The following is a 12,726-nucleotide window of genomic DNA, read 5'->3' on the forward strand; positions in this document are numbered from 1 at the left end:
GAATTATTGACAACATCCTGGCTAGAAAATGCATGGGGAATGGAGATGGGAAAAATGAATTCTACCATTTGATAGCCCAGAATGAATAACTTTAAGAAAGTAAGTTAACATAATAGCCATCCTTTATGCTACATCGGATTCGAATTTCACAGATATATATGCATAACATGTTTAATACTACCGTTAATGCTAGTGTATTTAGATTTGACTTTGTATTTTTTTTCAACTAGTTTTATTTATTTACTTATACATTACTTAAAACATTTTTTGACAAAGTTTCCTATAACCATTTCTACACTCAAGTGTCCTGCTTAACCTACCTAGCTTGATGAAGTCTAACTATTATGGTAAAGCATGCAATAAGCTTTTTGCCTTGGCTTGTAAAGGCTAGGGAAAATATTAAAAAAGAGTATTTTTTCTAACTATTGTACAAAAATGTAATGTGCCAGGACACCAGAAACATGTATTTTTTTGTTTTTATTTATTTCTTAGGAGGATTTAATATTTTCAAAATATACATACATAAATACATACATTGAGTACTCATTTTATTCATTACTTTATTACAGAGTCAGTGAAATAACTTTTATGAAGATATGCTAATTAAACTGGATAAAGGATTTAACATAAGACGGAGCCAGAAATAGTGACAAAACAAAGTGTAGCAGAAAACAAAAGGAAAACTCTTGTGAATAAAAACCATGTTGGAATACAGAACTAGAAAAATAGATGTATGAAATGAATTATCAATGCCTGCATACAGAGCTTTGATATTTCTACATAAACTGTAATGATATTATTCAAACGGGATAAATGAATCATCATGAATAGACTTTATAATTTTCATTCTAGATCTGATTTAGCAACGTATAGATACAAAACAGATTTTTTTAAACTTTGCTGTTTGTCTAGCTAATAATAAATTATATTTAGTCATACCTTTGTATTTACATTATTTAAGAAAATTGGGTAACATGGATATGTTGATTGCATTCATTAAAATTTGGGTAAAATTCAGAAGTACAATTCCTGGAGAGACTGATTGGTTGTTGGTTACTGAAACATCAATTGGCAAATATTTCATGCATGTTCAGGAAGATGGAGAGAAAGTGGCAAAATACAAAATTTTCGGGTAGTATGTAAGACACAACATGGTATAGTGGAAATGAAAAACGCAATAATTGCAACATTTAAAAAACTAATAGTTTCTCCATTTTGAACTGATGTAAAAACCAGGAGTTATATTGCAGTTGTTGCCTGGAAGGGATTTTTGTTTCCTTCATATGGATAAAAAGGTTTATAGATTGAACCAACGAAGTTCCAACGTTTGCTAACAGTTTGTATTACTACGTTGGCCTAACGTTTGTTCAACATCAGCAAGTATTATTCCATCATTGGACCAACGTTGGGCCAATGTATTGTATAAAACCTTACAACGTTGTGCCAACGTTTAACCATCACGTTGGGCCAACATAGGGCCACTTTGCACTTATACATTGGGCCAACGTTTAAAAATAACGTTGGGCCAATGAATGTAGATACGTTGGGCCAACGTTGTGCCAACGTACCAATGTTGTCTGGGATGGTATATTTTCCAGGTTTAACTTAAAATAAAAAAAAAATAGATATTGAGGATATCCTACTTCTCCTCTTCCATATGAAGATTATTGCTCCCCATACCTTATAATAGACGTTTTCGAAAACTGTTTAAAACTTTTATGTTTACATTGATGTTGACATTTACAGATAATTATATAGGGACCATCTTAGAGTGTACAATGTTGATAAATTGATAAGTGAATAACGGAGAAGTTGTATTTTAAATCAAATGAAAACAAGTCGTGACGCCTGCATACAAAGGCAGCACAAATATTTGAAATTTGGCAGAGTTTTGTGCTGGAATGTCTGCAAAGACTTCCCAATGTCCCATACATGTGTACCTCTATAATTTTTCAATTCTACAACTGAAAATGCAACAGTTACTATGTATTTCTTGATAACATTATCAATGTTTCTACACCTCCGTTTTAAATTGTCCGGTTTGGGCTGTATTTGTTGTCATGTATAGGGTGTCATAAGAGGATATCTATTGGGAAATATGTTATCAGCCAATAAACTATCCCTTCAGAAAAGTCAAAACATCATTTCTACCAGTTGATCCCATCATTGTAAACTAATGCGCGCTAGATTGATGTTCCAGAAACCAATCAATCAATCAATATAACAAATTTTGCCTAAATTACATCACTGGGTCGATACCTCTGCTGGTGGACTATCAGTCCCCGAGGGTATCATCAGCTCAGTAGTCAGTATTTCGGTACTGACATCATTTAACAAACTTTACTAAAATTGTCCGTTAATAAATTTTGAAATTATTAGGAAACTTAGGTTTCAACTCCCTCAGGCATAGTTTGTTTTAGATGAATTTTGCCATTAACTTTAGATATTTTACACATATAGCTCTTCAACGGTTTCGGTACTTACACATCGTCAGATTTCAAATGTTTGGCTTTGAGCGTTCCTGATAAGGGTAAATCCAGAAAAGCGCTTCGGACGCAATAAATTATTAAACGTGTTGTTTTCAATTTTATTTATCGATAACGACCGGAGTATGGATGCAATCATATGAGAAATGGCGATGTCCCGAAAAAAAAGCTTAATTCTGAGGCTCAATTAGTGACCTGTAAATTTCCGTTGAGGTACCGTCAATCGCGTTCATTGCTATGAAGAGATGTTCCAAGTTTCCCACTTTTGCTCTCCATTACTTTAGAAATGACCACTGTACCAGATTATAAATATGATCGTAAAACACAGAAATGCATCAAATAATTTCATCATGTATTTTGGTAAAGTTTACATCAACAAATTAAAGTTAGAAAATGAAAACATGGATATGATCTTAGACAAAGCATGAACAACATTACTCTATTTCTAGAATAAGTTCGTGTGTCGTACCAGTGCAATGCTGGAAAATTTCATTTCATATTTGTTTCAATACGTCTAAAGGGTTTTCGGGTGTTTCTTCAGTTGTTTGGTCGGGGTATCTATGTTGTGAAAGCATTTGAAAAAAACATCGTTTCCCTCCCAAGTGTCTAAGGCGTCGTCTACAATTCTATATATAAGTTCAAGTGATTGTTCAGGGAAAACATCCGTTGTTTGAAATGTAATTTGGGGATGACAAAAATAACAAACAAAATCTCCATGTAGTGTAAGCAGAGGGGGAACAATAAAAAACCTCTGCCGTGGAAGAAGGAGGCGAGTAACTATTTGACGAGCAGCAGCCCGTACTTAGTGCTCCAACGACAAGGAAATGTGGGCCAAAAGCATATCACTGATGCAGCTAGTTAACAGGAATCAGCTGAGTAATCAGAACTTCACGATTAAAGAAAGTTCTTAAAAAAATAAAAGCCTTGAAAGTCAGCTCTTATTCAGAATTAGACGATTAAAAACAGATTAAATAATGTTAATAAATAGCTGATTTCACATTGAAATTAAAATATTTTCTCTTATTGTTTTTCTTTATTACGCATGTAGCCGCATCTTTCGAGACATTGTGTATTTTGAGATTAATCACAGGTAAGTTTACCTGTAATTATCATCGTCAACTTAAAAGTAATTGTAAACTCTAGTTTCCGAAAATGTCTATTTGCAAATACAAATGTTTAAGAACAACTCGAAATTATTATGCAGTTTATAAGACTCATCTGTTGTGATCATTAGAAATAACAAATGTTACAGTATGTAAGACGATCTATATTCTAACCTTTAATTGACAATATTCAACAAGTTCAACTTGCAGGTCTTGATTAAATATTTGACACTACAATCAAAGTTAGAAGATTGCATTTGGGACCTTGAACTGTAGTAGTACAAACTTATTTTTCTCTCAATTATATACCAAGTGAGGAGGATATAAAGTCCGGTTTTGAAAATATCTAACATCTACCACTCTTTGACTCCGTACAAAAAATAATAAGTCTAAATACCTTCCATTTTGAGAGGATTTGTTCAAATAAACTCATCATAGATACCAGGACTAAATCTAATATATACGCCAGACGCGCGTTTGGTCTACAAAAGACTCATCAGTGACGCTCGAATCCAAAAAAGTTAAAAAGGCCAAATAAAGTACAAAGTTGAAGAGCATTGAGGACCAAAATTCCTAAAAGTTTTGCCAAATACAGCTAAGGTAATCTATGCCTGATGTAGAAAAGCCTTAGTATTTCAAAAAATTGAAACATTTGTAAACAGTAAATTTATAAATATAACCATATCAATGACAACTCATGTCAGCACAAAACGTGCTGACTACTGGGCTTGTGATACCCTCGGGGAAATGAATAGTAAAACTATGTGGACGTGCACATTTCTAATAAATAAATAAAAAAATTACAAAATTTTACATGCCATGTTTCCCTGTATGCAGCTAAAACTTAAAAATGAAGAAGTTCAAAGCCTATTTTCCGGAATTTGTTAAAGAAAATCAAAAACCTATAAGCCTGTAAACCTTTCTCATGTGTAAAAACATCCTACAAATTATCAAAGATTAAGTTCTAACCATATATCTTTATCCGAACGGACGGATGGATGGATGGATATTGGTATATTAATTAGCCACTCATTTGCTTAGTGATGTAAGGTACATGTTCAGTGCAAGAGTGTTGCCAGCTTCGTCACTGCGGAATGTTTCTTTGCATTGAGGACACACTGCTTCTGTTAAAGATCCAGAAAATTCTTTAACTAGTGAAATTTTCAAGCATTTCGGACATTCGTATTTTGCTTTTTGTAAACCAACAAGTTTGTTCATAATGTCGTCTGCAACTTTGGCCCCACGTTCTTTAAAAAAGTCAATTTCCCGTTTGGACAGATCATTCAATGTCCAGAAAACATCAATGAATTCAAAGTCTAACACTGTAGAGTTTTGTACCTTGAAAAAACCCATATCTGCCCAGTTATTACTCCACGAATTCATGAAGCGGAGGCATTCGCTGTTGAAGCTAGTAAGAACAACTGCATGTCCAATTAATCTTGCCCGGGGATCTCTTTTGCTTAAATCAATTTCAGCTTTGGTAAGGATACTAGTTGGGTTTCTTTCAAAAAACTCATCAAACTGATCCCATTCGGGATCAGTTAGGCGGAACATTGCAACGACAGGGCGTTTTGCAGCGATCGCTTTCATTGCACCTTTTACATCTACAGGCTTGCAATGCAAACGATATTTAGGAGCAATTTCTTCAAGAACGTTTAGTGTATTAGCACCCGTCTTTCCATGACGATTTACAATTATGTCTCGCAGTTCGTTAAAATCAGGATAACCACCTTCTCGACCAAGGATGCGCTTCATCGATAAATGAAGAACTGCTGCCGAGGCGTTTGCGTAACAAGTGGCACCTTCTTGATCTTTTGCTGTAAATTGATTTGTGCTCTGATTGATATAGATATCGAGGGAGACAGACACCAACAAATCTGAAAGTGAATCTTGACAGCAAACAACATTTCTTGCTAAATTGCATGCTTCGTGTATGTGGTCAGGATGGTTGATCTGTAAAAATAACTTTGTTTCGTTATTACAAATATCAATATCCCATCCTCTTTTAATGAAAATTGTGCGTGGGAGTAACTGTGACGGTATGGTTGAACTTAATTTAAATAAGAATTTTGCTCCGTCGTCCCATTCTTCTTTTTCAACACTGTATAACTTTCGTGGTTCAACATTAGAATATCCAGAGATAAAACAACCGACAACGATAACATTGAGATTCTTCAATCTTTCAGAAACCATATGAAGATCTCCTGAATCTGTAGGAAGCCCATCAGAAAGGATAAATAAAACTTTTGTATGTTCTGAAAACTCATCTTTCAAAAATATTGGCAATGTTATATTGAGTGCCTCGAACAAAGGTGTTCTACCATAAATAAAAGGACTGATGACTTTCATGATTTCATCGGTTTTCCTCTCAGCTGACATGTGGTCATCTAGGCAATCATGAACAATATCCGATGCTGTCATAACTGAAAATACAGAGCCGACATTTTTCATCATTGTTTCATCAAAATATTCGGTAAAATGTCTACTTTGTACCACTTCTTTATATTGTACCTTTGCTTTTTCAAAAACCATTGAAATATTTTTTACTACTTCATCAATGTTAACCAATACTCTACTGGCAATTCTACAATTAAACATTTGAAAACGATTGACCAATTTTCCTATTATGTTTTCACCCCCCATGTCTCTGCATGCTGGTGGTAAACACTTTTGAATAAACACATTTAAGAATTCCTCGTCTGTTTTAAGTTTATCCAAAATGTAGACAGCCAAAGAATAACAGACAACGCTCTGTATCTCATATTTTGGTGCCCATATTCGTGTTGTTTGTGCACCATTCTTTTCAACAAGTGTATAGAACTCTTCCAATACGTCGTCATAAGACGTTTCTCTGCCCCTATAATTATCCATGAAATGAGACAAAATGTCCGGTTCAGATGTTATGTCGTCGTGCACAAACATTTCGTTATACTTCCTCTCTACTAGAGAATATACATGATATTTTTGTCTTCGTTTCATTCCAATGTCTAAAATCTTTTTCCATTGCTTATCCATGTCTGCATTCTTTCCCCATTGCTCTTCCATGTATATAGTATTTTCCAGTTCTAATTCTTTGTCAAAATACTTTCCACATTGCATTCCCGTTTCTCGATTATTTTCCCGTAGCATATCTATTTCTGAAATCATTCCCCATTGCATTCCCATGTGCAATATATTTTCACGTTCCATTTCTACTTCTAAAGTCGTATCACGTGCCATTTCTATATCTACAGTCTTTTCACGTTCAATTTCTATTCCAAAAGTATTTTCCCATTGCAGTTTCATGTTAACACACTTTTCCTGCTGGATTTTCTTGTTTAAAATCTCTGTCCATTGCGTTTCCATGTCTGACAAATCTCTCGGTTGCAGTTCCATGTTATCTTCCCATTGCATTTCCATGGTATTTTCCCATTGCTTTATCATGTACTTCAACTTTTCCTCTTCCATTTCTATGTATATTCTCTTTTTGTTTTGCACATATTGCATATGTTCCATATTAAAATCTAAAACCTTTTCTAATTGCATTTCCATATATAAAATGTTTTCCTCTTGTACTTCCATTTTTATACTCTTCAAACATTTTTCCCATTGCATTTCAATGTTTGGACACTCTTCCCGTTTCATTTTCCTGTAGAAATTCTGTTTTTTCTCATGGTTCTGTTCAGATTTCTTTACCAATGCAATGTATAAACTGTTGTCCCGTTTCATTTCAACGTCTAAAGTCTTCTCCCATATAAATAGATTCTTTTCCCGTTGCAACTCCATGTATAAACTTATTTCTCGTTGTATTTCCGTGTCTAAACTCTTTAAACTCTTGTCCTCTTTTATTTTTATGTATAAATTCATTTCCCGATCTTTTTCCATGTCTAACTTCTCTTTTCGTTGCATATCCATGTATTCATTCTTTTCTCGGTGCATTATATTGTATCTATGTTGTACTTCCTTAACTGTTTCGATGACGTCAAAAAAAGGTCTTCTTCCATTTGCTCCAACACCAACAGAGAAAATATAATTGTCATTCGAAACGTCATGTTTTATTAAATTGTCAATTACATCAAATATTGAACGCGCCCATTCACCACCTTTCTCGTTTATTTTACCACCTGCATTTATTTTCATTGAACCAGACACATCAAGGAGAACACCAGTCAAGGTTGCCATGCTGATTTGATCTACAAAACGTATAAGATTGGATTGTATGAATATAAACATATTTATGATAAACCCATGTAAATGTGAAACTACATACAGGCAATTATCAAGACATTTAAACTCAGAGATACATGTATATAGGTAGGAGTATAACGCAAGTTTAGTATACGTTTTATCTCTCAGCAGAAGTTAGTAGCAGATAAGTATTGAAAATATACAGCACATGCCTATATTTTGACCTTAAAAATTGGAGGTGCATATGAGCTTTCTAGTCATAAGATATATATTTTTTTTTCGAAATTTCATAGTAAAAGTTGTAGAGTTTTGGTCGTAAAAAGAGTTCCTATAGAAAGTTGTATTGTCTATATTTACAGAAATTATATTTTGAAAGCGTACAAGAGACTCAGTGTGATTTATAGTATAACATAGGATGAAAATGTCAAAATCAATTTCTAAAATCTACAAGAAGCGCAGGTAACATCTGGCATATGTTTAACTATATGAGAAGTTTAAGTTTATTTTACAAGCTGCCTGAAGTTTCTAGGGATTTTAAGCATTATCCCGACAATAGGACAGCACACAAGATCCATAACATTATTGAAACATACTCTCGAGCGGAATTGTTAAATGGTATCACTGCACGGGAATATTAGGTTACCAAAATGCATTTCTGTGATGTTACAAAACTGCTCTCCTGGTTTTAAACTATTTTACCCAGCGTTCAATACACAACAACAACAAAATGTTGTTGACACTCATATTTTATTTTGAATATTTGAAAGAACATTTTCTAGAAGTCTTTTAAAAAAGTTAAAGAAATATATATTGAAGAACATTTAGACACCCCGGCTACTTAAATTAAAATGTGAACTGTTTTTCTTTAATTTCTTATTTCGTATCAAATATACTTACTGCAAAATAAATGTTGCTTATCTATCAGGTTTGGCTCGACTAAACTTTTTTTTTAAATCCAGGTGTATAGGAGAACAATTTCACGCCTTTATAGTCATAATCTACACACAAATCTAAAAATAACCTTTTAATCTCAACAATTGTAGTCTTCCTTGATCATGTTGATATCGAAGTCAAAATATGAAAATAAATAGTTTAGTGGCTAATCAAATAGTTTTATCAATTTCGATATGGTAAGAGGGTACTGTAAGAACATGTAAACATCAAATTGTTGCTTTGGATATTAAAGCGCAGGCTAAAACCCCGATCAGAGAAAAACAAGGGGTTCATTAGTGGTAAACGTGTGCTGAATGTAAATTAAAAAAATGTAGAGAATTTGAGCGGTATGCTATAGTGAGGTATTTCAACAATTTACGACGATAACTCATGCTGAAGCCGGAAATCTTATATTGCAATGTTTTATTCGAAAATAATTGCAAATAAATAGATATACGTGTATTTTCAAATTTGCATACTATGAATTATTTAAAATGAGAAACAAAATGTATATAAGATCTGACCACCTATATGCCACTTTGAATAAAACAAATAATGCAGTCAAAAATGAAAGAAAAAACTCAATCTATTATTTATAATTTATTTGTTGCATAAAAATTTGCTATAAGTATTTTGTATGCTGAAATATTTACACTACGACTTCAAATTTCTTCAATTCATTGACGGAAAACTGCCAAATGAGTAGTGTACTTATTTAGAATCAATTTTACTTATACTTTTATTATGGATACATTGTCACAAAAATTAATGGCTTACGATAATTTGCTTCAACGTTAATAATACAAATAAGGTTATGTGAAAATACATTTCTGAGTAGAGAAGTTTCTTTGTTTTTTTAATTTCTATTGGAAAGTTAAGTGTCAAATAGCACTGAGGTAAAAGGTAAACGTAAACTGTGAAAAATATTGTTAAGCAAAGCAGTGCTGCATTCAAAATTTGAGGACCTCGGTGGCCAAGTGGTCTCAAAAGTTACCTCTGTAATCACTAGCCAGTCAACACTGAGGTTGTAAATTTGAACCCTACTCGCGTGGGTGTACTCGACGCCTATCTTTATTGATAATAATTGTCAGTTTCCTATCAAAAGTCAAATGATTTTCTTCGGGCACTCCGACGTCCTTCACCGATACAAAATGATCGCAATGACACAGCCTTTAAAGGGGGGCTTAAAAGTTGTGTTAAAATCAATAATTAAATCATTAACTATATGAAGTGCAAAATGGCGTCTACAATAAAAACAATACATTTTTAGTAAGCATCGTAAATAAAAAAAAATATAAGTAGATAACATAAGGGAATTTGTATATTAAATGATGGAGGGAAGTTTTGAATCATTATACCAACATACATGTGTTTATATCATCACAGACATTTAATTTGGCCGAATTTTTGCATTTCATCTCATTATTCATATATATGCATATCAAATCTTCACATGACATCAATGACATATGTATATATTCATCCTTATTGATTACTCTGTAATCACTGTGTTTATATTTGTACCACTTGTGTACACTATTTAATATTTTGACAAGATAATTGAATATACAAATAAAGAAAGATTAAGATATTTTCTTTACTACAAATTAGACAACTATACTTTAGTTGGTCGCTTTCAGTCTTAGAAATACATGTTATTTTGAATGTTGGGATATTTTCAGAGAAACTGCTTCAATTTTCAAGTTTTCATAAATGTAAATATGTAACATCGAAGCAGTTTAATTTAATAACTTTTCAATGACTCCTATCAAAAGGATTTTTCTGTCTAGTTCCATGATCTCTGTATGTACAGTTTGCTTAGGCATCAATGTACTCGACAACGCTTATCAACTTACTAAAAGCTTGATAACTGTTTTTCTTATATTTGTATATTATATAATACTATTATATCTATATTTTTTTTTAAATATTTTCTGTAATATAAACATAAAGGAAATGTGGTATGATTGCCAATGAGATACATATTTAAAACTCGGGTTCAATTGGAGTGAATGCAAGCAATTCCCTTTTTCCAAACAGCATATTCCTTTTTTTAAATACAACAAGGAATGTGTAAAAGGTTCCAATGTCAAATATAGGGTAGAAGATAACCCGTGTCTATTGCATCACGTACATTTTAGTGTGACCGATTTCTCAAATATTACCTACTGATTATATCAAATGTAAACATTTCATCAAGGACAACTTGTACATATTGTATACTTCCTTGATGCTATCTCATTTTAATTTACTAGGAACAATGTATTTATAAAATTTTAGTACTTCAGTGGAATTTGAATGACGAGTATCATTAAATAAACAGATAAAAATCATGGTCATTTTTATCAATGTGCTTTAAGTCATAATCAATAGACCTACAAAACTAATGAATAAAAGTTGTAAACACTAGATAGTCAACACTGAGGTTATGAGTTTGATCCTACTCGTGGGGGTGCACTCGACTCAGTTTTCGTTGACAAGCACTGTCAGTTTTCCTATCGGATGTTGGTTTTTCTCCGTGTACAACGATTTTTTTCGCCAAATCTGGCCGACAAAAAATAACCCAAAAGCGCTGCTTAAAAGTGGCGTGCGTTTAAACATACAATTTTTTTTTTTAAATTAACACTTATTCGTGAATGCACTCACGAATTCACAGCTAATATAAGCAGATAATATATTCACTGCACAATTGCAATTCATTGTCAAAATAATGTTTTCTGTTCGATTTTATTTATCAGATTACTGATAAGTACTGTTAAAGACAACTTTTTCATTTTAAATGATTTTCTATCCGAGCGTCACTGATGAGTTTGTGTTTAGACGAAGTGTGCATTAATACATTTTTATCCTAGCATCTTTAATGAAAGATGAACTACGTGTCATTAATGAAACATAAGGAAATGTGGTATGAATCCTGTGCACATATGCAAGCATACGTCAATCATATGACTTACTTTTTAGGCTCGAGCAACTTTTGTGTCGATAATTAATTTTACTCAGTGAAAAGATTTAACTATGAAAATTTCAAAAGTTAGTCAACTCTAACATTTATTTCGCAGAGTTTTGATCTAAGATACCAATGAACGTGCATAATTTGTGTATATATTAAGTCGTATGTGTCTGCAGCAAACTCATTACCAGTTATCGTATTTGTTATACTTTCTTGCCACGTGTAAAATCCTCGAAGGTTTGTGCTTGTTTGACTTACAATGTAAATAAACAAAAAACAGGCATTGGCAATAGTAAGTGAATTATTATTGATTATATTAATAACATAATGACTAAAAGAAATGGGCATTATTGCAAATAAAACATCGGTCAAGGTTTTAGCCCATGTTCGTTCTAATCCTGATAGATTTCATATTTCACCTGGTTAGCACATACATGTATATTTTTTTATACTGCTACTAGTTGTGTTTATTTCCTATATATAGTAAAATAGCTATATTTTGCATAATGTCAATTTCATAGTGCGCCACTTTCTCCACAATCAGGGGTTCCTTAAGGGATGAAAATAAGTTTGACATTTTTGCTACGATTGAAAAGGCAATCAATGTATTAGTTTAAGTTGCAGTATAAATACAATATAAGGTCAATGTCATAAAAATATAATATTTTTTGTACTCGGCGCAACACTGCGGAAGTGCTCGATAGAACCTCTCTTTTCCTCAGTTTCTCAGTCTCATACAAAAAACGTTTATATTTTTCTTTCATTGACCTACTATTGTATATGTATTTTGGAACCTGGTGCTTGAATTTAATTTGAAATGTCTCATGTGTCTACAAAGTTTTTTTTTATAGTATTCCTTTTGGTTTCCTTAGGAAAATTTTGTGACTCAATATATCATTGATATTGTCGTCATATAAAAGCTCTCCATCGAATAGGATTAACATTTTTGACAGTTTTCTTATTCTCCGTCTGGTTAAATAACATAAATTATTCTTACAGAATTTATACATATGAGTGATGTCATGAAATAACTGTATGACCATCCGAATAAAATATTTGTCTCTGCCATTCGTCAAAATTAATTTAC

At 32.6% G+C, this 12,726-nt stretch overlaps 2 long non-coding RNA genes across 2 annotated transcripts; one reads left to right on the forward strand and one right to left on the reverse strand.

Moving 5' to 3' along the window:
• On the forward strand, positions 1-944 carry LOC143055174 (uncharacterized). The gene is made up of 2 exons (XR_012971964.1): positions 1-99; positions 570-944. It is a non-coding gene; the product is annotated as an uncharacterized LOC143055174 (long non-coding RNA).
• A 6,108-nt stretch (positions 945-7,052) lies between these two features.
• LOC143053802 (uncharacterized) lies at positions 7,053-8,758 on the reverse strand. Its single transcript, XR_012971458.1, has 2 exons — positions 8,654-8,758; positions 7,053-7,761 (listed from the first exon to the last, which is right to left on the reverse strand). It is a non-coding gene; the product is annotated as an uncharacterized LOC143053802 (long non-coding RNA).
• Between the last annotated feature and the right edge of the window lie 3,968 nt (positions 8,759-12,726).

Source organism: Mytilus galloprovincialis, chromosome 12, assembly GCF_965363235.1.
Source record: "Mytilus galloprovincialis chromosome 12, xbMytGall1.hap1.1, whole genome shotgun sequence".
Taxonomy (NCBI): Eukaryota; Metazoa; Mollusca; class Bivalvia; order Mytilida; family Mytilidae; genus Mytilus; species Mytilus galloprovincialis.